Here is a 26,641-nt window from a genome sequence, read left to right as displayed (position 1 = left end):
AAACAGTCCATCCCTGTAGAGTAGAATGCTGGCTTATAGAGGTGAAGGCATGCTACAGGCAAATCTGACATTTTAGGGATTTGAGGTTTCGCTTTCCATCTGTGTCAAACTTTAGGGAATCTACAGGAATGTTGGTTGTGGCGGATTGCTTCTCGACCTCTCAGGATCCAGAATTTGTGATGGATTTCTGCAAACACTCTCTCTGGGCCAGGATGGCCACGTTGAGAATCATAGTCTTGGATCAAAAGCTTAGAGGTTGAGTGGCGATGATCTAAGACGATAGGGTGTACCATAGCAAGATTTAAGTCTTTAGATCGACGTAATCTACCACCAACTTGAATGAGTTCCCCAGCTTCATCCATTTCCAGAGACAAGGTAAGCAGATGGCTACTACATTTACATTTACATTTATTCATTTGGCAGACGTTTTTATCCAAAGCAACTTACTAAAGAGGAAAACATATGCGAATCATCTTAAGGAGACAGTGGTACGAAAAATGCCGTATTACAAAGTTTCACTAGCATCAGAATAGTATTCAAAACAGAATAAAATGCAACAGGATTATGTTTTTAGTCATTTTTTGAAGACAGAGAGTAAGTTAGCTTCACGGATGGAGTTGGGAAGGTCGTTCCACCAACGTGGTATGATGAAGCCGAAAGTCCGGGAAAGTGTTTTGGTGTCTCTTTGTGTTGGTACAACAATGCGACGTTCCTTAGCCGACCGCAGGCTTCTAGTGGGCGCGTAGCTCTGCATAAATGATTTTAGGTATGCTGGAGCAGACCAAGTGACTGTTCTGTATGCCAGCATCAGAGATTTGAATTTGATACGTGCATCAACTGGCAGCCAGTGGAGAGAGACAAGGAGTGGTGTAACATGTGCTCTCTTTGGTTCATTAAAGACCAGACGTGCTGCTGCATTCTGGATCTTTTGCAGGGGTCTAATTGCGCATGCAAGGAGGCCTGCAATGAGATCATTACAGTAGTCCAGTCTAGTTATGACAAGCGACTGGACAAGCAGTTGTGTGGCATGTTCAGAGAGGAAGGGTCTTATCTTCCTGATATTGTAGAGTGTAAATCTACATAATCTTGCGGTCTTTGAGATGTGGTCTGTGAAATTTAGTCTGTTATCGATGGTTACCCCTAGATTTCTGACTGATTTGGAAAGTGTTACTGTAGTTGCACCCAGCTGCATGGTGATGTTGTGTTCAACAGCAGGGTTGGCTGGAAAGACAAGGAGTTCAGTCTTGGCTGGGTTGAGTTGCAGGTGGTGCTCCTTCATCCAGGCCGAGATGTCTGCCAGGCAGGCAGAAATTCGAGCAGTCACTGTGGTGTCGTTGGGCTGGAAAGACAAGTAGATTTGCGTGTAAATCAGCATAGCAGTGGTAAGAGAAACCATGTGTCTGAATGATGGGTCCCAGTGATGTTGTGTATATAGAGAAGAGAAGTGGCCCAAGCACTGATCCCTGAGGTACCCCAGTGATTAGCTGATGTGGCTTGGATACCTCAACTCTCCAGGCTACCTTGAAGGACCTACCTGAGAGATAGGAATTAAACCAGTCAAGCACAATTCCTGTGATGCCCAGCGAGGAGAGGGTAGAGAGTAAGATCTGATGGTTGACTATGTCAAAGGCTGCAGAAAGGTCCAGCAGAATCAGGACGGATGATCTGGATTCAGCTTTCGCCCGTCTCAGCGACTCAGTGGCAGACAGCAGGGCAGTCTCGGTGGAGTGTCCACTTTTGAAACCTGACTGATTGTCATCCAGCAGCTTGTTCTGTGAGAGATAGGCAGAGGTTTGATTGAAAACTGCCCTTTCAAGTGTTTTTGCCATGAATGGGATGAGAGAGACTGGTCTGTAGTGTTCTATTTGTGTGGGTTAAGTGCGGGTTTCTTCAGCAGCGGGGGTACTCGAGCCTGCTTGAATGAAATGGAAAAGTGCCTGTAAGTAGAGATGTGTTAATTATGTGTGTGAGTGCAGGTAGGATGGATGGAGAAATGGCCTGGAGAAGGTGAGAAGGAATGGGGTCAAGGGAACAGGTGGTGGGGTGGTTGGAGAGGAGGAGTTTAGAGACCTTAGTGTCAGTCAGAGGAGAGAACATAGAGACAGAAGAGTTGCATACAGGAGACGGGTGTTTGACAGGGTGTGGTGCTGAGAATGTATTGCTGATGGTTGTAACCTTATTAGTAAAAAATGTGGCGAAGACATCTGCTGTCAGTAATGTGTCAGGTGGTGGAGGGGGAGGGCAGAGAAGTGTGTTGAATGTTCTAAACAAGCTGCGAGTGTCGGTGGTGCTGTTGATCTTGTTCTGGTTATAGGAGGTTTTTGCAGATTTATCGTTATCTGAAAAAGTTACAAGCAGAGACTGATATTTACCTAGATCTGCTGGATTTTTAGATTTCCACCATCTCCTCTCAGCTGCCCTGAGGTCAGTCCGATGTTCACGAAGGACGTCAGACAGCCAGGGGCTGGGTGGTGTAGCATGTGCTGGCCTAAAGGAGATAGGACAGATGTTGTCTAGACAGGTTGTTAAAGTAGAGCTTAGTGTGTCTGTAGCAGTGTTTACATTAAGCGTGGTAAATACATTAGTGTGGTAAGAGAGGTAGAGACAGCAGTGGCAAGGCGTGAGGGTGAAAGAGAACGGAGGTTACAGCAAAAGGAAACCAAAGGTGGAGACTGTTTTAATGTAGATGGGAGAGTCATGTTGAATTGAACATAGTGATCAGAGACATGTAAAGAGTAACAAGAATATTTGAGTTGGTACAGTTATGTGTAAAAATGAGGTCCAGCTTGTTTCCCTGATCTGTGAGTTGATGTGGTGTGTAGTCTTTCCAAGTCAAATGAGGCCAGGAGAGTATTCAGTTCAGTGGCCTGGGGCTTGTCTTGATGTATGTTGAAATCACCAAGAACCACAAGTGGCCTACCATCCTCCGGCAAGGAGGACAGCAGGACATCCAACTCCTCAAGAAAGTTTGTCAGCTGACCTGGAGTGCGATAGATGACAACAACATGTATTTTTGTGGGTTGCATTGTAGTAATACCATGGAATTCAAAACTGGTATTGTTACATAGTGAAGAGTGTGGTGAAAAAGTCCAGTTGTTATTGTAGGGCTTTATTGGTTGTTTAGATCAGTGTTACTGTCAGAAATAATTAATAATGATTTCTTTAGTTATTAGTTCATATTTAAATTAAATAATAGAATCTAACTCATTAAAACCTAATATGGGGCTCCAGTAAATGTAGTGCACTATGTTTAGGAGCGGGTTTGGTTATTAGCAATAATTAATAATTATCAAAGATAATTATTATTTATTAAAATCAATAGAACATTGATTTGAATCAATGTTAGCTTTTTTAATCCTTTAAATCAACAATTATCAAAGATAATCGTTAATTGTTAACATCGATGAAACATTGATTAAAATTAACACTAGCTTATTGATCCTTCAAATTCAACAATCATCAAAGAGAATTATTAATTATCAAAAAAATCAATAGAATATTAATTAGGATTAATTTCGCCGGGCACCACCCTGGAGTCAGGGACTAATAACCAGATAGTATAACAGTCTCAATATTATATTGTACTCTTAGGAAAATCGACATCGATTTTCAGAAAAAAAAACAATGAATGAAGGCTTGAATCCGAGCACTGACATCCCGTCAGCATTGGACACAGGTGTATGCAAAACAAAACAAAACACTTCTCTTTGAAATATAACAAAGTTTATTTATGCAGTAATATCAATAAAAAATTAATACAATGCTGTCAATAAACTTCCGACTTACAACTACAAACTTAACAGTGATATGATTAGATATGGGAACCAAAATAATCCTATAATACATGAGGGTGTGTGTGAGTGAGAGAGAGTGTGTATGTGTGTGTGTAAGGAGGGACGCGCACAAAATGGCGGACGTGAATCTCATGGAGAGTATGTCACGCGAGACTTCCGGACAGAGAATATGGCCACGAATGTGGGCGGAGAAAAACCAGTCAATAGCGTCTGCCAGTTTACCGCGTGTATCCACTTGTACGATAGCTTAGAAACAAAGCTGAGCTTTATCAAATCAAACTCAAATCAAATCACTTTTATTGTCACACAGCCATATACACAAGTGCAATCGTGTGTGAAATTCTTGGGTGCAGTTCCGATCAACATAGCAGTCATGACAGTGATGAGACATATACCAATTTACAATAAACATCAAATTTACACAACACAATTTAAAGTCTAATATACACAGAATTACACACAACACAATATACAAATAATAACATACACTGTACAGTATACAATACACACAATATAGATACACATTATTCAATAAAAAAAGTATATATAGTATATATAGAATGTACAGTAGGTTGTATTGTACTGTATTGATATTCAGGCTGTCGGTTGATAGTAAGTTGTTAAGAGAAAATATAATATGATAATATAATTTATGACAGTCCGATGTGAGATATAAGAGTAATAAAGTGCAGTGCTGATGTATTTGATCATGGGAGATCAAGAGTTCAAAAGTCTAATTGCTTGGGGGAAGAAGCTATCATGAAGTCGGCTGGTGCGGGTCCTGATGCTGTGATACCGCCTGCCTGATGGTAGCAGTGAGAACAGCCCATGGCTCGGGCGGCTGGAGTCTCTGATTATCTTCCGAGCTTTTTTCACACACCACCTGGTATATATGTCCTGGAGGGAGGGAAGCTCACCTCCAATGATGTGTCTGGCAGTTCGCACCACCCTTTCCAGTGCTTTGAGGTTGTGGGCTGTGCTATTGCCGTACCAGGCGGAGATGCAGCCAGTCAGGATACTCTCTACAGTGCAGGTGTAGAACCGTGTGAGGATGTGGCGGTTCATTCCAAACTTCCTCAGCCATCTCAGGAAGAAGAGGCGCTGATGAGCCTTCTTCACAACAACTTCAGTGTGGATGGACCATGTGAGTTCCTCAGTGTTGTGGACACCCAGGAACTTGAAGCTGCTGACTCTTTCCATTGGTGCTCCATTGATGGTGATGGGACTGTCTCTGTCTTTCCTTCTGAAGTCCACCACAAGCTCCTTTGTCTTACTGACATTGAGGGAGACTCTGCTGCATTCACCAGTGTGTCAGAGTGTGCACCTCCTCTCTGTAGGCTGTTTTATCATTGTCAGTGATCAGACCTACCACCGTCGTGTCATCAGCAAACTTAATGATGGCATTGGAGCTATGTGTTGCCACACAGTCATGTGTGTACAAGGAATACAAGATTGGGCTGAGAACACAGCCCTGTGGGGCTCCAGTGTTGAGGGTCAGTGATGAGGAGATGTTGCTGCCTATTCTAACCACCTGGCCTCTGCTTGACAGGAAGTCCAGGATCCAGCTGCACAGCGAGCTGTTTAAGCCCAGAGCCCGGAAATTCTCATCAAGCTTGGAGGGCACTATGGTGTTGAATGCTGAGCTGTAGTCTACAAACAACATTCTCACATAAGTGTTCTTTCTTCCAGGTGGGAGAGAGCAGTGTGTACAGTAGATGCAATGGCATCATCAGTGGAGCTGTTGTTGAGGTAAGCAAACTGCAGTGGTTCTAGAGAGAGAGGCAGCACAGAGCAGATGTAATCTCTGATTAGTCTCTCAAAGCATTTGCTGATGATGTGGGTCAGAGCAACAAGATGCCAGTTATTTAAGCAAGTGATTTTTGATTGCTTTGGAACAGGCACAATGGTGGACGTTTTAAAGCATGTGGGGACTACAGACAAAGAGAGGGAAAGGTTGAAAATATCCGTAAAAACACCAGCCAGCTGGTTCGCGCACGCTCTGATGATGCGGCCCGGAATGCCGTCTGGACCGGCGGCTTTACGGATACTCACCCATCGGAAGGATCGGGTTACATCCGCTACAGAGACGGAGAGTGAACTAACCTCTGTAGCTTCAGCTGCGAGAGCTCTCTCCACGAGGGCAGTGTTATTTCCCTCAAAACGAGCATAAAAAGTATTTAGCTCATCCGGGAGAGAGGCAGTGGTGTTTATGGCGGAGTTTTTATTCCCTTTAAAGTCCATGATGAAGTTAATTCCCTGCCACATGCTTCTAGAGTTGGTGGTGTTAAACTGTCCTTCAATCTTGTTCCTGTACTGGAGTTTTGCTGTTCTGAGGACATAACTGGCTTGTTTAAGCTCCTCCGCATTCCCGGAATCAAAAACAGAGGTCCGCACATTAAGTGCCACGCGAACATCGCTATTAATCCATGGCTTCTGGTTCGGATAAATCCGTATTGTTCTGGTTGGAACGACATCCTCTATGCACTTTCTAATGAAACACATTACGCTATCAGCGTAAAGCTCGATGTCGCCATCAGAGGCGGACCGGAATATCTCCCAGTCCGTGTGATCAAAACAGTTTTGTAGCGTAGAGTCTGATTGGTCCGACCAGCACTGGATCGTTCCGAGGGTGGGTGCTTCCTGTTTCAGTTTCTGCCTGTAAGCGGGCAGAAGCAGGATGGAAGAGTGGTCAGATTTGCCAAATGGTGGGCGGGGGGGAGGGATTTGTAGCCATCCCGGAAGGGAGAGTAGCAATGGTCCAAAACCTGGTCCCCTCGTGTGTTAAAACTGATGTGTTGGTGGTATTTTGGTGCGACTGATTTGAAACTGGCTTTATTAAAGTCCCCGGTCACAATGAACGTGGCCTCAGGGTGCGTGGTTTCCTGTTTGCTTATAATCCCATACAGTTCCTTGAGTGCCCGGTCTGTGTCGGCTTGTGGCGGGATGTACACAGCAGTGATAATGACCGCTGTGAATTCCCTCGGTAGCCAGAATGGTCGACACAGAAGCATGAGAAATTCCAGATCAGGAGAGCAGAAAGACTTGATAGAATGTACGTTCCTCTGATCACACCAGAATTTTTTGATCATAAAACATACACCACCACCTCTGCTTTTACCTGAGAGGTCTTTCGCTCTGTCCACTCGGTGCACGGAGAACCCCACAGGTTCAATGGCTGAGTCTGGAATCTCCGCAGACATCCAAGTTTCCGTTAGGCAGATAATGCAGCAGTCCTTCGTCTCTCATTGGAAAGAGATCCACGCGTTCAGCTCGCAGAGCTTGTTATCCAGAGACTGAACATTTGCCAGTAGAATACTGGGTAGCGGGGTTTGATTTGCGTGGCGTCTTACTCTGATGAGAACGCCGGCTCTGTTTCCCCTTTTCCTCCTGCGTTTCCGCGTCTGGGCTGCCCAGACAAAGGGCTGCACTTGCGTGTTTGTAAACAGCGGGTCGGCATTGAGGAATTTGAAATCCGGTTTATGGTGTGTAATTGCTGAACCAGTGTCCAAAAGTATTTGTCTGTCATAGCAATAAGGCAGACAACATCCAAGACAAAAAACATAAGAACTGTAAACAAAACAAACAAAACACTACAATGTTGTGTCGGAGCTCGCAACGCAGCAGCCATACTCAGCGCCATCTTGAGTTCAAAAAGCTCAATCATGAAGCTATCTACTAGCCAAAAATGTGTGCGAGAATGTTTGTGAGGTGTCGTGTGTGTGTGGTTAGTACGAGAGAGAGAGAAAGTAAAGTGACAGCCCCAAAGCCGATTTCGCGATCGTGGGAGAGAAAGCAGCTGTTAGTTTATCACTCAGAGACGCGGTGGACGGCTCATAAACTGTCCCGCGGTCTTTGATTCTTTAATGGATAAACTCAGTGTGCTGGTCTCACCCTCGATGGCGGAAATGCACAACAGTCCAATGTGGTTGGACTACAACACAGCAGATCTCATTCGTGATAATTAAATGCCTTGAGTATTAGCCGCAATGAGTGGACTTGGCGGTCCGTAAACTGTACAAGCAATAACCTTGATACACAAGAATAACACACTATAATATTCTATCTCTGCCCAGACGTAAACCTCTTACTTGAATCGCATGAGGATGCAGCTAGAATGTGTGTTCATCCGTCCTTTAACTCCGACTCAGTTCCTTGAGGCTCGGGTGATGACGGGAGGCCGTTTCCTCACTCTGTTGGCGGGCAGTACAGCTGCTGATTCTCGGCGGGCTGGCGGAGAAATCAGCGACGTAGACTTGATTGAAGATGGAAGAGAAATCTTTTCTCTCTTCACTTCTGCAGGCAAACGGATGAAGATGTGGATTGCTCAGCGGTCTCCTTTGGATCCGTTAGAGGTTTCGGTGGAACACAGAGTAATCTCAACTCGTCCAGCGAGATGGAGATTGTATGGCCACAGTTTCAAGTCGGACGTCACATCCTTGTGCCACGAGGCTACACCTAAGAGCAGCGATGAGCTGCGTCTATGCAAGGCGAGCAAAGTTGCTGGAAGCAAATCCCGGAAGCATCTCAGAGTTGCACAATGTACCTGTACATGGTGTGTGCAATAATTGCGATGATCCAACCACTAAGGAGGAGCCAGAGGGCAACCAAACTGATAGGGTGTTCTTGGTAAGATGACGGTCTGCTTATGTGACTAGGAAATATAGTGGTCAAGCCAGCTGGTTTGAGACTGAACTTCACTAATTTCGTCCCTTCAGCCTGAAGCTGCTGTTGAAGGGTGTCATCAATGGTGAGGTTGTGACCTCTAAATGCGTCCATGATCTCAATTTCTGCGTCATGTTTGTCGATGTTGAGATGATGGAGGACAATATCGTCAGTGTGCACAGTGGCTCCTTGGGGAACCATTAAGAACAACGTTTGGTTTGGTAGTGTTAGTTTAATGGCTGTATCATGGCAGTTGTATGACATTGGGACTTCGGTGGCTGGTGTGTTAACGAGCCAGCGATTTCCTGCTCGCTCTACCCTTGTCTCTGTTCCTTCATCTTTGATGGACATGCTACCATGACACTTGTTCAGGGAATTCGGCTCTTAGGCCTCAGAGGTAGTTAGTCACCTCTCTAACAAAGGGTTGTGTTTGGACAAACCCATTGAATGTCCTTTGTCTTGGTACACATTTAGGTTAGGGATAAGGTAGAGCGAGGGGTCCTCATTATGGTAGGTGAGTGTTGGTGGTGTTTTGAGGTGAATGTGTGCATTACCTCTCTGAAAACCAACATTAAATACAGACTTTAGTCTGTATATATTCTGCCTTTCTATGATGGTAGATTGAGGATAAATCCTATTTCAAGGTTCTGAGGATTTACATGGATTGGAATTTCACTGCCAAAACTATATGCCAGGTGTATCTGTGAAGGTTGCACAATGGAGATAGTAGCAGATCTAAGAATTTGTTCGACAAGGTCTAGGGAGACCAGGTAAGTTGGAATCCTTCCACTACTCAGACTGTTGACTGAGGAGCTAATTTCCCTGATTAGGTCCTGAATTAGATCTCTAACGATACACACATAAGTTATGTCTTCTCTGACAACCTTTGGCAAAGTCCCTTAAGTGTGAAAATTGTTATTGATAAGAACGGAGTGCAAATTTACAGTGACTATAGTACCCTGAAGGGTTTTACCCAGGTCCTGTAATTGTTCTTGTTGGAGTCGTCGTCTCTGCTGGATTTTTAACTGGATTGTTAACGGGAGGGGGTACATCATCTAGTCATACTGATGAGGTTTCAGCGCCGTATTCTTTTGAGGAGTTCGGCGGACCTGGTGAACAACGGAGCACGTCAAGCTTCGTTACTAACTCAGTCAAGCATCTCCTTATATCCTCCATTTCCTTTCTCAAATCTTGTTCTCTGAGGGGGTTTGAAACCTTTTCTACCCACCCACCTTCTTGTTTGGGTTTTCGTTGGAACCGCGCCTTTCCTTTCGGCCGGCGGATGTTTTGTCGTTTAGGCCTGCTGTGACCCTGGGGGTGTGTCTGGTTACCACCCCCCTGGTTCTGTTGCCTACCCTGCTGGCAGGGTGATCAGCACCTCTGGGGTCCTGTTCTAGCATTCACCTTAACACGAGGCATTCCGTTGCCTTCAATCGCTAGGTCTGCATATTCTGAGGCTTGGATCCCCAGGGCTCTGGCATCAACTTCGTGCCCTCGGGCAGGGTGCACGCGTGTTTCCCATGCCAGTTGCGCATACCTTCTGATTTCCTGCATGGTGGGGTTGCCCGTTCTGCAGTGCATCCTGACGTCATATCACACGCACTCGTGGAGGTTGTGAAGGAAAAGAGACTTGAAAGCTCGTTCCTCCTTCAGACCTGATTCGTTACTTCCTTGGAAGTACGAGGTTCTCAGGCATCTGTAATACTCACGCGGAGGCTCGTGCCTCTTCTGGGTGATGGCGAAAGCAGCTATGGTAGTGGAGGCTTCATCGATATACAGCAAATACTCCTCGCGTAGGGCTTTACACAGAGCTGAGTAGCGGTTTCGGGTACCAGTCAGTAGCGTTTCCATGAACACATGGACACTCCTTACCGTGATCTTCCATATGAGCTTGAGTTTTTCATGCGATGAAGCAAGTCAACCAGACAGTGCTCAATTTCTCTGAGATAACTGTCGGTGTTTGAATCTCGATTACTTGGGTCAAAGGGCTCTATGTCCCCTGTGAGGGACTCAAGTTGTCGGATGCGCAAGCCTTGGTGTCGGTATGACCACGGGTCGTCTGAGTCATCCGAAACACCATAGTCACTCGGATCACTATAGCAATGAGGACAACTTCCTCCCCTTCGAGGTGGGGATGGAGTCCATTCAACATGTGGGGGTGGACCCCAGGTTGCATACAGCTCCCTGGCTAATGGGATCTTCGAGCCACTTTCACCACTCTGGGCTTGAAAATAATTGTCCCCCCTCCATAGTGTGGAATCAGTCGGTTTGAAATGCACGGTGGTGTGACTGAAAACTGACTGGGGGGGCCACTGTAAGGAGGGGCACCTGCATCCAACCAGCGGGCCGCTGGAGGAGCTTGAAAGGTGTCTTAGAGGATGAAGTCAGAGACTGTACCACTAGGGGGAGCTCGGCTCCTAGCGTGTGTCCCTTGGTTTCTCAGGGGCACATTTCTTTGGTCAGGAGTGTGTGGTCAGGCTTTTACAACTGTTAGGCCTGCCTTTGTCTTCTATCTGAATACATGAGGCCCAACATTATGAATGTGCAAACCTGTTCCCCCACCCCTACCGGTGTGTCAAGGGGTGTGAGAGAAGGAGAAGTTGTTGGAGAGAGCAGCAGGTGTTGCTGTATCCTCTGGACGTATCCATGTTTCTGTCAGTGCCAGGATGCTGAGGGTGGACTGTGTGGCAAAGGCTGGAATGAAGTCAGCTTTGTTCACAGCTGACTGGCAGTTCCAGAGTCCCACTGAGAAAGAGAGCGGAGCAGGTGTTGAAGTGCAAAGTGGCCGTAGGTTGTGTGGGTTGCGTTTGGTCTTGCATCGATATCGTGTAAATGGTCTGTAACAGATAACAGGGATGTGCCTGAAGGCATGTTATTCATAAAGTAGACATGTTAGTATATAGATGGAAAATAAGAAAAGATACAATGACAAGATACTTAAGTGCTATGGTGAGTGGCGCCTTGTCGTGTCCTTGCTCGGTGGACTCGCACAGGTAGACTCGCAGGTCTTTACCCAAGTAGGTCTTCACACGAGGAGGGCTTCACACAAGGGCTACCACTTCCGCTGCCGCTTCTGCGTCAGCATTCAAGTAAAATATATACACGATGATAACGAGCCATTCAATGAAAAAAGCAGGACACGCCTTAATGCTACTTAGCACAACAAAGCTAGTCACGTGGTCAACCGAAACTAAGGGTCGCGCGAGGTGACAAGCACGGGAACAAATGTGACTTCCGTACACCGCAAATAAATTATGCTGCATTTTAGCAATAAATAATACTCTAAAACAAGTGAAGCTCTGTTTATAGATACTAAAAACCACGATAGTTTTACACACACTGGACAACCAATGCTAAATCTAACAGTGAATACCCTGGGATAAGTCAAAACAATATAGCACACACACCAACCCACGTTTAAGCGACGCGAGTTCAAGACAGTAAACAAACAGCACAAGTTCAAGACAGTAAACAAACAGCACAAGTCTAGCAATGAATACCACTCTATAACAAGTAAAACAATGAAATAAACACACTTACACGCAACTGCAGAGTCCTGTAGACAGATCTTTGGACCGCTTTTGGACCGCTTTTCCCTTTCTCAGGAGATTGAACACTTCTGCAAAGCTATCTTGCTGTGCTCTTCTCAAAATGAGAGTATTTGCATTGCATTAGTATTCAGCATTAGGCATACCACTCTGACCTGCCGCCTTGTGAAGCGTCTGTGCTGTAGCCTCTAGAAGTTCCTTCCAGGTCTTGTATTGACTTACATCTGGAAAAAGGGGCTCATTCCCAAGCACTGTAGCTGCAACTCCACAGAAGACAGACTTACGAAGTTCTGATGGATGATTGTCTAGGGCTGCTACGGGTTTGGTTGGCCACTTTTCTGTACTCTGAAGTAGAAATGGGGATCCCTGACTCCATCTGTTAGGCTTTACCAGATCTTCAAGCTTCTTGTCTCTGGTAATGTCTGGTAATGATTGCTCGCTGAGTCAACACATCGCCATGAGAGTCTATCTGTAAGTTCCTGAATTTCTGCCACCCTGGTGCCAATGAATACTTTAAAGCGGCAGAATTCAGAGTGCAGCCAGGACAAGACAGTAGTAGGGTCTGTCCAAAGGGTGGTCTTGCTTATCTTCAAGGTGAGCTCTTGCTCCAGTACTCTGGTGAGTTGCACCCCTGCCAGGGCTGCACAGAGCTCTAATCTAGGCATTGAATGCAGTCGCTTTGGTGCAATTCTTGAGTAAGCCATAATGAAGGAGATATAGTATTGATCTTCACTGTTTACCATTCTCAAGTAGGCTACCGAACCATAAGCTTGCTCTGATGCATCACAAAACACATGAATCTCACATTTGACACTGTTCTCATCCATTGCAGAGGATACATATGCTCGAGGAAAGCTAATTCTTGTAAGGACTTGCAGTTCTCTCTCCCAATCTTTCCAGGCTTGTAGCAGATCTTGTGGTAATAGAGGATCATCCCAGTCTCTGTGTTTGTCCCAAAGCTGTCTCACCAGTATTTTGGCTGGGGTAGTGTATGGGAAGGCTGTGTATATGTTCTGCATTGTAGGAACATCATAGTTCACAGGCCGATATTTGTATCTCAGGGTGTCAGTTGGACAGTGCCAGCTGAGTTCTAAGGCTGATTCAGGGTAATCTATTCTGTCTTGAGCAAGCCAGAGTTCCAGCCTGTCTGACTGAGCTTCTTTGGGCAGATGACTGATAACGCTTGGCACATTACAGGCCCACTGGCGGAGCTAAAACCCCCCGGATGACAGAATTTCCCTCAACCTGTCTACCAGAATTCTGGCTTGGTCTAGTGAGGAGAGGCTTTGCAAACAATTGTCAACATAGAAACATCTCTCTATAGATAACCTCACGTCATCCTCTGGTTTTCTATGAATGATTACATGGTGCTGCATGGCATAGGTGGCACAACACGGACTACATGTAGTGCCAAAAGGCAGGACTTGCCACTCATACACTGATAGTGGTATGTCTCTATTCATATCCCGCCAGACAAATCTCAAGAGGGGCCGATCTTCAGCGAGCAAACAGACTTTGTAAAACTTACCTTTAATATTACCATTTACGGCTATGGTATGCTCTTGAAACCTTAACAGCACCCTTAGGAATGAAGGTCCTAATGTAGGTCAGGGTAGCAGCCACTCACTGAGGTTCAGACCCTGGTACTGGTGAGATCAGTTGAACACAATGCGGTTCTTTTTATTGTGGGTCACCATGTGGTGTGGTATGTACCACGATTCTCCCTCTTTGGTCACATCTTGTGGACTTAATCTTTGACAACTCCAGCCTGTACCAGTTTCTGAATTTTGACATTGTATGCTTGGGTACGCTCTGGGTCTTTAGCAAGGCACCTTTCAGTATTTCTTATGCTGAGCATCACCATTGCTTTTGGGGCTTGGAAGTGAGGCATGTCTTTCTTCCTGAGCAGGGGGGATGCATACCATAGCACTCCATCTACCTCAACACGTACAGTCATTGATTCAAGCATACTGAGTGCTTCTTGGTCTTGTCTAGACCTGGTGACCTCTTTTTCATTCCTGAATGGAAGTACATCAACCTGCCACAGTTTCTCAATATTTTTGAAGAGTTCTGACACTTGAGGAATGGTTGATGTCAGTAAGAACTGCTGGGGGCAAATAAACTGCTCGACAAACATTGTTGGACCCTGTAGAGTCCAATAGGTCTCTACAGTCTGCTGTCCCTCACAAGCTTACGAAGCTCCCTTCTAAGGCCTGCATCCCTAATTCCCTCCATTAATTGATCTCGACTGCCAAATTCACATTTGATTTTGCATTCGATGACTGCCAAAAATTTTTGGGACAAAGCATGAGAGTAAGTACAAATATCCTCGCCTTACATTTGTTTACAGCTATAGAATGATTGCAATATCTGAGACACTGTGCTTTTCTCGAAAAGCTTCTCTCAAGTACACAAAGAGGTCACATGGTCGCTTTGGATCATTCGCCATCCGTAATCTGACCTCTTCTAAGGCTTCACCCTTTAAGAGGGAGAGTACGAGGTCTAACTGGTCCTCTGTGGTCTGATTTCTAGCATGTAGTACCCTGTCTACTTATTCAGTAACTCATCAACACATCTCTCATCTTTGCTGAAATCACCACTAAATGGTTGGATGTGACGCTCTCTTGGCACATAAACATAAGACCTGGTTGACTCTCTACTCAAATTGGCGATTGTTGCCATGGTCTCGTCATGCTTTCTGTTGAGTTCTTGAATCTGTCCCTGAACATCATGCACACAACTACCTGCACCATGTTCATCATCAGCATTTTGTAATACTGGACTATCATCATCAGATTTTGAAATGTTCAAAACATCTCAGTTTTACTTAGAAAAAACCAGTGCCAGTTCACCTGTGGGCAAAACAAAAAGTCTCTTAATCAGTCCATAATGTTGAAACAAAAGGATATGTTGCTGAATGTCTGCATAATATACTTATTTTCTTGGTTGTAGAAAGTCACTGGATAGGTCTCATCAAACAGTACCCCCGTGGAATCAGCGGAAATTAGGTGCTCTCTCTCTCTCTCTCTCTCTCTCTCTCTCTCTCTCTCATCCAGCAGTCACTTCACCTTGTCATGTCACCTCTGGCCGACATCTGTTCACTGGACCACTGCACCACTGAAGACAGCCTCCACACTGTATCCCACAGGCACCTATCTTCACCTCTACCGTATTTCAAAAAGAAAAAAAAAATGTAACCATTGTCTCTCAACAGTCAGATACTCCACTCCTGGTACCAAAAATGTAGCCAGTGGGTTGTAAATTATCACACAGTATACAAAACAATTTTTTTGGGGGGGGGTTTATCTGACGGCCGTTTAAAAAAAAAAGGAAAAAACAGAGGTCGATGGGGCCGTATATAAAAAAAGGAATGCTGATACATTTCAGCACAATGAAACAGATTAATGTTAAGGTCTATTAGGCTGCATTTACACATCAGACAGATTGAATATTTTGAGATATAAGATTGTTGTCCTATCTGCTTACACTCACAGAACACATTAATGGCTTTGTTTACATTAGTATTGCATCAAGATGGCGCAGATTTTTGTCCCATCTGTTACACTCTCGTAATACATTGACGGTTATGTTCTGTGACATGCACAGAATGGGGGCAGCAGGGGTGTCACAAATCTAAAGGTGGTCATACAGAAAAAGGGGAGAAATGTTAATAATTAAATTTAAATAGTTAAATAAAACTAAATTAAAATATCGTAATAATCTAACAATAACAGTAATAATGTGTTATTATGAGATTTCTTTGCAAATCGTGGGCGTATTAAAGAAAATTAAGCGGAGGTGTCTTTAAGAGCGTGTGCTATAGCAGATCGGGGGCAGATTCCAATCACAAGTGATCCTCCCTATGCCCTATACTCACTCTGAAGTGCAGAGCCCTTGAAGTGGGTTCTTTGAAGGAAACATGGCATTATAGTATGAATTTTGAACAAAGCAAGCTTTCAAGTGGCATCCCCTCCCGCAGCAGTGCCATTCAAGGAAGACAAAATGCAGTTTTGAATTCACACCAGAGCATCGAAGTGCCATTACCTCAGACGAGTAACAGGTCAGATAAAAAGTCCACTCCATGTATTGTGTTGTAAGTTCATCAAAAGAATAATACTCTATATCTACCACATTTCCAACATCGCACACTTGCAGACAGATTTATTAATTATAATGGGAGTGGTCGCGTCGCTTTCAGTGACAGACATTCAATTCGTCTTTTATAGAATATTGACATAAACTGAAGGAGCTATCTGGTTCAGCCAAAGCCTGTTTGGTTTTGTTGAAACTAATAAGCCATTCGACTTATCACTTTCAAAAATACCATTACCATTTTTTTGGACATGTAGGCTAACATGATAACCAGTCAAAACCATGGTACCATCTTGACACCATCATTGTACCATGGTTCCGCCATATTATTAGGTTAAGGTCCTGTATATTTATAAATATTAATGACAGAATACAGAAAATAACATGATATGATATGAATATTAACAGAAATTAAGAGAAAGTAATATAAGCAGCGTCAGTTATATAAAGGTGATGACGAGGTCTGAGTGGAAGCAGCAGAGATGACAGGATAAAGTGAAAAGAGTGATGAAACAAGAAAAACAAAAAACTACACTGTGCCGTTACAAAGGTAATGCCATGGTACTGAATGATTGATCATGTTCATATTTCATGATACTGTTATGGTACTCCAAGGTACTTTATTGATTTATTTTTATCCCCATTTCTCCCAATTTGGAATGTCCAATCCCACTACTTAGTAGGTTCTCGTGGTGGCTCGGTTACTCACCTCAATCCGGGTGGTGGAGGAGAAGTCTCAGTTCCCTCCACTTCTGAGACCGTTAATCCACGCATCTTATCACGTGGCTCATTGTGCATGACACCGTGGAGACTCACAGCATGGGAGGCTCATGCTACTCTCAGCGATCCACGCACAACTTACCACGCACCACATTGAGAGCGAGAACCCCTAATTGTGACCATGAGGAGGTTATCCCATGTGACTCTACCCTCCCTAGCAACCGGGCCAATTTGGTTGCTTAGGAGACCTGGCTGGAGTCACTCAGCACACCCTGAATTCGAACTCGTGACTCCAGGGGTGGTAGTCAGCGTCAATACTCGTTGAGCTACCTAGGCCCCCTTCAAGGTACTTTAAAAAATACCATGGTTTTACTATGACACATGTCAAAAACATGGAGTTATCGCAGACCATGTCTGAAATAATAATAATAATAAATAAATAAATAATTTTCAGGTGTATTTTGTTGATTCATGTTTTTTATTTTGAAAAGTTTAGTTCCTGTTCCCTAGTCATGTGATGTCTCTTTTTCCCTCCATGTTCATGTGTCATGTTTTCATTGGTTTATTGTTTAATTATCTTGTTATCAGTTCTGTTTGTTCATTGGTTTATGTTCTCCCATGTCTTGTATTTAAGCCCTCATGTTTTCATTGTCTAGTGGTAAAGTACTGGATGTGATCGTAGATGTTTAAGTCAAGCCACGTTTATGTCAAGCCATGTTTAAATCAAGTCAAGCCATGTTCATGTTTATGTTTAGTTAAGTTCATGTGTAGTCAGGGTTAATGGTTCTCACTTTCTAAATAAACTGCACTTGGGTTCTTCATCTCATCATCGTCTTCGTCATTGCCATCATTGTCAGCAGCCAACATCGTTACAGAATACTTGACCCAACCATGAACCCAGCAGTTCGGCTTCTGCGCCTACGTCTCCTGGAGGACTATGTGGAGAACCGAGACCGAGGCCGCCGAGCCAGAGGTCCACGACATGGCCACCGCCGAGCCAGAGTTTCACGTCATGACCGCCAAGCCAGAGTTTCTAGTCATGGTCGCTGAGCTAGCGCCATCTTTTGCTCCATGCCACGTCACAGCAACACCTCAGCCTGCTCCATGCCACGTCACAGCAACGCCTCAGCCTGCTCCATGCCACATCACAACAACGCCTCAGCCTGCTCCATGCCACATCACAGCAACGCCTCAGCCTGCTCCATGCCACGTCACAGCAACGCCTCAGCCTGCTCCATGCCACGTCACAGCAACGCCTCAGCCTGCTCCATGCCACGTCACAGCAACGCCTCAGCCTGCTCCATACCATGTCACAGCAACGCCTCAGCCTGCCCCATGCCACGTCACAGCCACACCTGAGCAGTGGGACCTGGAGATGGTTCCCACCCTTATACCCACCCTTAGTTCTCCTGAGCAGGCAAGGGGAACTTTTGGCCCTCCGACCCCGCCTGGACCCTCCGAGCCCTGGACTTTGCCTTGGCCTGTCAGTCCCTCGACATTGCCTCAGCTCTGCGTTCCCTCGGCTCCACTGCGGTCCTTCAGCCTGTTGGCTTTGCTGGGGTCCCTCATCCCTCCGGCTCCTCCTTGGTCTGTCGGTCACCTGGCTCCGCTTTGGCTCTCCGATCCTCTGGCTGCGCCTCGTCCCTCCGATCTGTCAGCTTCACCGGGGACCTCCTTCCCTACGGCTCCACCTTGGTCCTCAGTCCCACCGGCTCCACCTCAATCTTCGATCCCTCAGCTCCGCTTTGCTCCTCTGAGCCTCCAGCACCGCCTTGGTCCTCCCTGCCATCGGCTCCACCCTGGCCCTTCGAGTCTTTGGCTACTCTCCGGGCACCACGTTCCATGGCTCCGCCCCTCAAGCCTCTCACGGCTCCGCCTTCCATGGCTCCGCCCCTCGAGCCTCTCATGGCTTCACCCCCCACGGACTTTGCCCTGGTCCCATGCCCCTCGCCCTTTCTCACCATGCCACGCCCCACGCCTCAAGACACCCCCCCCCCCAGCTCCCTACAGAACTTTTGAATTTATGTCATGTTTTACGTGTTTTGTTTATGTGTTGGGGTGTCAGGAGCCACCCCTTAGTGGGGGGGATATGTCAGGTGTATTTTGTTGATTCATGTCTTTTATTTTGAAAAGTTTAGATCCTGTTCCCTAGTCATGTGATGTCTTGTTTTCCCTCCATGTTCATGTGTCATGTCTTCATTGGTTTATGTTCTCCCATGTCTTGTATTTAAGCCCTCATGTTTTCATTGTCTAGTGGTAAAGTATTGGATGTGATCATAGATGTTTAAGTCAAGCCACGTTTATGTCAAGCCATGTTTAAATCAAGTCAAGCCATGTTCATGTTTATGTTTAGTTTAGTTCACGTGTAGTCAGGGTTATTGGTTCTCACTTTGTAAATAAACTGCACTTGGGTTCTTCATCTCATCATTGTCTTCGTCATTGCCATCATTGTCAGCAGCCAACATCGTTACAATAATAATAAACAAGTGTAATACCATGGTACTTTTTGTGTGAAATACTGTATAGCAGAATAGGTATTATTTGTGATAAAGGAAAAATGGAAAAATATAATGTACAGTATATATATATATATATATATATATACATACATACATACAAGAAAATTGTTACATTTTCAAAAACCAAATAAATTAGTTAAGTATTTATAATGACTTATTATTTTTAATTAATATAAAAGTAATGGTACTGCCGGTACTTTTAACATCGGTGGGTATTCAAATATTAAACTGAGCGAGATTCGGCGGCACCCCTAGCCAGTCGTGGTGTCACCGGCGCCCAGTTTGGGAACCAGTGATTTACAGTAATCTGACTAGATCAAACTAACAAATTATGTTAAGTCCACGGTTTTCAAACTGAGGTGTCCCAATGTTTGTTGGGGAGGTGTGGAGAATGATGATAAATTCACCAAATAAAATCAAAAGAAGATAAATAAAATTAATAGCTTAATAGTTCATTGTCCAGATAAATAGACCATAGCTCTATGGCGTTATAATACTTATAATAATAAATAATAATAAATGTCGAGAGCTTCTGCATTACATGCAAGAGCACATCCATGTATCAGTTGCGCGAGCCTACACGTTCAAAACATGTCCTGTGCACTCGCAAATCTATTATGAAGCTGTATAAATCTACCTCTTTTCAATCGTACAAATATTCTGCCACTCTAGACGTATTATATCGAGGGAGAAACAATACCATAGTTTGAATAATCAACTTAACATTTGGCCAATAACTTTTTTAGGAAATACAATATAATACTAAATTAAATTTGTATGGTTCGAATGATATTCTGATGCTCGCTGATGATATAAGAAATGTGAGCATATCAAGTGACATAAACGTCAACTAAGAATAGCTGTGTCATGGCTCCGGCGTTTGCCGGTTCATTCTGTTGTTTGTTTTTGTCTCTCCCTTGTGTTTCACAGGTGGAGTTGGTGAGTGTAATTGGCGTTTCCATGGGAACGCTGATCACTCCCGGGGAGGTGTTGATTACGGTAATGGTTTTCTCACACACTCCACCTGTCTTCCTCTTATTGCACACCCTACTTTATCCCTTGTGTGTTCCCTGTATGTTTGCTGGTTTATTGTTTGCTGTACCTAAATGTTGTTCTCCTGTTTAGTGTGAAGTTCTGTTCTGTTGGTTGCTTTGTCTCCAGTGGTGTTTGCCCATCAGATCACTATTGCCTGGTGATCGTGCTCGAGGAGGATTCCTTGGTTTCTGCCAAGGCAGGGACGGTGTTGTCTGGACCTTCCCAGGGGAACCGGTCGGTAGTGGATTTCACGATTGAGTTTCGTATGCTGGCTACCTCCAGTGACTGGAATGACCACGCTATGTGGGATCGCTTTCTGCAGGGATTATCTGACTCCATTCAGGATGAGATTTATTCACTGTATTTGCCCCCTTGATTTGATAACTTAGTGAACTTAGCCATTCAAGTCAATCAGCACGTGGCTTAATGCCGAGAACTTCGCCGACACCACTACTCGTCCGCTCGGACCGCTGAGGCTCACCCTCTAGCCACTCCTTCTCCCACCTCTTCTGATCCTCATCCTTCTCCTAAGCCTATGTAGGTGGGCAGGCTCCCAGTTTCACATAGAGAGAGGCAACGTCAGCTCCTCAAGGGCTTGTGTTTCATTTGCGGCCGGTCTGGCCACCTCTCAGCTGCATGTTTAGTTAAAAGACCCCGCTCGTCGGTAGCAAGGGGGTTACTGGCAAGCGCAACACCCCTAGACAAAGCCCCCAACTTCGCACTCTCCTTCTGATTCGCTTGCAGAGTGGTATTAGCTGCAACGTTATCTTGGCTTTGGTGGATTCTGGCTCAGAGGGAAATTTAATCGACACGGACTTACCCTAAAATGGCGGCTTCCCAGATTCCGACTGGACAAAACTATCACTGCACACAGGCTTAGTGGAACTCATAACCCACTCTACCAAGCCTGTTACCATTGTTTCCAGTAATTACATTGAACAGCTGTCATTCCTCCTCATATGATCTCCAGCTACCCCAGTTGTTCTGGGACACCCGTGGTTGGTAACACACAATCCTCACATTGATTGGGCAACCAACACTGTTTTGTCTGGGAGCTCTTTCTGTTCTTCACACTGTCTGAACTCTGCTGTCTGCTGCGCATCTGTTTTCCCCACTTGCTTAAAAAAATGCCACCATTATCACTGTGCCAAAAAAGTTACCGGCAACATGCCTGAATGATAATTGCCCCATTACACTATCCCCTGTGCCACAGTGAAGTGCCTCAAGTGGCAAGTCATACCCACATCAAGCCCTCCATCCCATCCACATTGCAATGTAGATTTAGGCAAAACCATTCAGTATGACATCATTCTTCACACACTTGGCCCTAGTTGGTTCCGTTCCTGGGGTTCATCGTTTCATCCGAGGGAGTGCGTATGGACCTGGCTAAGGTTAAAGCTGTTACTGAGTGGCCAACCCCAGATCCTTGCAAGGCTTTGCAGTTTCTGGGGTTCGCTAACTTTAATCGAAGATTTATTAGGAACTATAGCCAACTCGCCATGCCTCTGATGGATCTTACCTCCACACGCACTGAATTTAGTTGGTCTCCACAGGCAAAGTCCGTGTTTGCTAAACTCAAGGAGCGATTTTCCACCGCACCCATTTTAATTACCCCTGACTCTGCATTACAGTTCGTGGTGGAGGTGGATGCATCAGAAGTTGGTGTTGGAGTGGTTCTCTCTCAGCGCTCTCCCTCGGATGGAAAGGTGCATCCTTGTGCATTCTTTTTGCACCGGTTAACTCTAGCTGAACAGAATTACGATGTCGGTAACCAGGAATTACTGGCTGTCTGGTTGGCCTTGGGTGAGTGGCATCACTGAGTAGAGGGTGCAGGGACACCTTTCGTCATTTGGACTGATCACAAGAATCTAGAGTACATCTGTAGCGATAAACATCTTAACTCTAGGCAGGCTTACTAGGCGTTATATTTCACTCGTTTTGATTACACTCTCATATCGTCCAGGCTCCAAAAATGTCAAGCCTGATTCCCTTTCTCGATGTTTCAAAATCAAGACATCCACCACCCCAGTGGACACCTTCCTCCCCACTTCTCGAGTGATGGGCATGGTGTCCTGGAAGGTTGAGGCTAAAGTCCGCACCTCACTATGTAACACCGCATCACCCGTCACATGCCCAGTGGGTAAGCTGTTTGCTCTGCGATCAGTTCGAACGCATGTCCTTCAGTGGGGTCACTCGTCCAATGTCGCCTGCCACCCAGGGGCTGCTCGTACTGAAACGCTCATTAGACAGTGTTTTTGGTGGCCATTGCTTATGTGGGACGTTCATCAGTTCGTCGCCACTTGTCCTATTTATGCGACTAGTAAGACCTCCTGTAGTCCCCCGGCTGGGCTCCTCCAACTGCTGTCAGTCCCTTCGAGACCCTGGTCACACATAGCTATGGATTTTGTAACTGGTCTCCCCCCCTCCCATGGCAACACAGTCATTTTGACTGTAGTGGACCAGTTCTCGAAGGCGGCTCATTTTATTCCCCTCCCCAAATTCCCCTCAGCGAGAGAGACAGCAGTAGCAGTCATTATTTACGTCTTCCGTATTCACCTCTGACAGAGGCCCCCAGTTTGTGTCACGTTTTTGGGCAGAGTTCTGTCGACGGTTGGAGACTACAGTTAGTTTGACCTCTGGGTTTCATCCCCAGACAAATGGGCAAGCAGAGTGGGCCAACCAACAACTGGAAAAGATCATGTGGTGTATGGCCTCCCGAAACTCTTCTTCTTGGAGCAAGAGTTTAGTTTGGATCGAGTATGCTCACAACTCGTTGCCGTCATCATCTACGGGGTTGTCACCCTTCCAGTGTAGCCTCAGTTACCAGCCCTCCCCGTTTCCCACCCAAGAGCCCAATACTCAGGTTCTGTCCGATTTTTACAGAGATGCCGACACACCTGGAAAGCCACCAGAGAAGCCCTGTTACAGACTGGCACTCGTGTTAAGAGGTCAGCGGTCCGACACCGATCTAAACCTCTGACTTACGCAGAAGGTCCCTCTGCAGGCAGAAGGTTTGGCTCCCAGAACATTCCACTCCATCTCCCCTGACGTAAGCTGGGTCCCTCATGGCTCCGGCGTTTGCCAGTTCATTCTGTTGTTTGTTTTTCTCTCTCCCTCGTGTTTCACAGGTGGAGTCGGTGAGCATAATCGGCGTTTCCGTGGGAATGCTGATAGCTCCTGGGGAGGCGACAATTACGGTAATGGGTTTCTCACACACTCCACCTGTCTTCCTCTGATTGCACACCCCACTTTATCCCTTGTGTGTTCCCTGTATGTTTGCTGTACCTTAATGTTGTTCTCCTGTTTAGTGTGAAGTTCCGTTCTGTTGGTTGCTTTGTCTCCAGTAGTGTTTTCCCTTCAGATCACCATTGCCTGGTGATCGTGCTCAAGGAGGATTCCTTGGTTTCTGCCCGCGTGTCGTGAGACTAGTTCTGGGTTCTGCTTTGCACCACACCACTCTTCAATGGATTGTTCCAGTCCTCCACAGCACACACACCGACGAACACACTATCCTTGCTCCAGTGGATTCCTTATTGAGTTCGACCGAGCTGGTGCTGTAGCGATTTACCTCTGCGTTTAGGTCCTGTCTTTTCCCAATGTGACAAGCTGTTGCAAGTCATGTCTTCTGTCATCCCAGTGGAAAACTTAGTGAAAAAGTTTATCTAGTACACAAAGTATTTTCCAGAACTCATGTGGCGGCATATACATAGAAAGACCAAAAATATGTGGAATAAATTCATGACGTTTCCATTATTACTTTTTTATTATTTTTGAATAGACATTAAGCAAAAGGACATAGTGGAGCTGGACTTTTTTTTCATCCTAGCATCATCTTGAAGACTTGAAGGTTGGGAGGTGAGAACTTGAAGTCGTAGGCTGTTTCCATCACTGCCTTGTTGACATGCAGAGGGGATGGGGCACATGAGATACCCTGAAGTCAGCAATTATCTCTTTTCAATTTTTGATAGGTTTCTAGTTAATATTTCTTGTAATCTCATCACCATGTCTCATCATTACCACTTATGAGTCATTGAACTTGATGATATGGTTACCCAGGTCCTTGGTAACAGTTATGAGTCTGCAGCTTGAACAGCTAAGGACACTGGGTGGCACGGGTACTCTAGATGATGGTTTGTGAGAGGTCTGGTTATAGATCCTGACCGCCTGAGGTCTGTTAGTCAGGAAGACTAGTATCCAGTGGCAAAGTGTGCTGTGCAGTCCAAAAGTCTTTGTTTTGTCCATTAGTGTCTTTGGTGTGATAGTGTCTAATGCTGAACTGAAGTAAATTAACAGCATTCTAACATAAGTGTTGTGATTGTGTAGAATGTAATGGGCCAAGTATGTGAAGAATGATGTCATACTGAATGGTTTTGCCTGTAAGTCTACATTGCGATGTGGATAAGGGGTCCAATGTGAATGGGATGGAGGGCTTGATGTGGGGATGACCTGCCACTTGAGGTACTTCACTGTGGCACAGGGGAGAGTGCAATGGGGCAATTGTCATTCAGGCATGACTTTTTTGGCACAGCGATAATGGTGGCATTTTTGAAGCAAGTGGGGAAAACAGATATTGGTAAGAACATCAGTCTGCTGGGTCATGAACTCCTTCAGCACTTTACCATTGTTGCATAGGAGAAAGTAAATTTTCGTTGTCAGAGTGAATTGTTACACCGCTACTGGGATTGACAGGACAGACTGATCGGAGTACACTGTAAAAAGTGGATACATGCTGTTGTTACCTTAAGGTTCTATTTTTATTTGATATGATTGTAAAAAAATAAAATAAAATGTATTGCTGTACCCTAAACTATCTAGTTCAATTCTGTCAAATTAAATGTTAAATATTTTTTACATATAATTTAAACCAGTTAAATTAGATTTTACCAACTGAAGCAAATTTTTTAAGGTTACCAGACATAACATATTTAAGTGTAGTTGAGATGGGTGCAAAGGCCTGCAAGTCACAGGTATAGTTCTAAAAATTATTCAATGTTCTTTCTTGTAGGGACAGAGACATGCTTGTAAAATGGATGATACATAGTGTGAACATAATTAAGTTCCTCCTTATTAGATATACACTGAAAAAATGTAAACCTAAAAATGTGCTTCATGTAGTAACATAAAATAACTCTTTGTTTTTTTTAAACAGTCAAAAAATAGTTTAACACCACTGAATCTACCTAAATACATTACCAACAAAACTAATTCTAAGGGTTAGATCAGGTAGAAATACCTCCATAAGGTAACAATTGCAGGTTATCACTTTTTACCATGTAAAATAATCATTGACAATATATTCAGCCTTTTCCCATGAAAATAATGTGACCATGGCAAAATTTTTCCAAAATGAAATGATGTGCTTTATAACATGTTTCTCTGCAGTTTCCCAGTGAAATGTCCAGCAAGTGGCGACCAAAAGCAAGTGAAAGGTGATGTAATAATACAAGGTTTTTAAGAAGAATATTAGATGGAAGTTTTAATTATGAAAATGTACTTTCCTAACCTAAAGCTTTAACCTAAACCTAAAAAATAGTGTCCTAAAAGCAAATGAGAGGTAAACAAAACAGACTTCCTTACCCTAAACCAAAACCTAAACCTAACCGATAGTGTCCTCAAAGCAAATGCAACATGAAAAGAAAATTTTCTGAAGCAACCACATCAGTTCGTGTCGCTTCTTTGACACTCTTGTCTCACGTGTCAGCTTGTTTGTTTGACTGGGCTCGAGCCTCGCTTTCCTGAATTAAAATCAAAAACTCTATGAAGTGATCTACTGAGCAAGTTACATTTGAATAAGAATGCAAATGAAAGCGGGTTTGTAATACAAGCGTTAAAATGTATCGGTTTTCAAATGATGCGTTAGAGTAAAAGTGTTTCGATATCACAACATAGCAGTGTGTGAGTAATAGAGCAAAAAATAAGTGTTTAAAAAATGGAATCCAGAATATTCCTTTAATTTCACTAGGAATCTGTGGCGCAATGTAGAATGCAGCAAGTAAAACGTAGTTTGCAAAAATGTAGTTACAGTATATTAACTTTCATTCTATGAGACTTGGTTGGATATATTGGTCATATTTTAAATACTAATGCATGAAGTTTATTGATATAGAACAGTATTGCACATGACAGCGGTTGGCATTTCTATTATGTTGTTTTTCTATGTTTTAATATGTTCAATGTCAAGTTAAAATAAACAGTTTTATTAATCTGCAGAAGCATGCCAGCATTACTGTTGCTGCCATTTGAGAGCCTCATGTGCTTTTGTGGCCTTAGA

The 26,641-nt window shown here is 44.5% G+C and overlaps 1 long non-coding RNA gene across 1 annotated transcript in view; it reads left to right on the top strand.

Annotated features, from left to right (window-relative positions):
- Positions 1-20,626, top strand: part of LOC127444859 (uncharacterized) — a 28,974-nt gene extending 8,348 nt beyond the window's left edge. The window contains exons 2-3 of the long non-coding RNA XR_007897884.1: positions 20,266-20,334; positions 20,497-20,626. This is a non-coding gene — a long non-coding RNA (uncharacterized LOC127444859). The remainder of the gene's footprint in view (positions 1-20,265; positions 20,335-20,496) is intronic.
- Positions 20,627-26,641: the final 6,015 nt, after the last annotated feature.

The sequence above is a fragment of the Myxocyprinus asiaticus genome, chromosome 8 (genome assembly GCF_019703515.2).
Source record: "Myxocyprinus asiaticus isolate MX2 ecotype Aquarium Trade chromosome 8, UBuf_Myxa_2, whole genome shotgun sequence".
Lineage (NCBI taxonomy): Eukaryota > Metazoa > Chordata > Actinopteri > Cypriniformes > Catostomidae > Myxocyprinus > Myxocyprinus asiaticus.
Note: the sequence above shows the minus strand (reverse complement) of the source record. Positions and strands in the feature narration are given on the sequence as shown.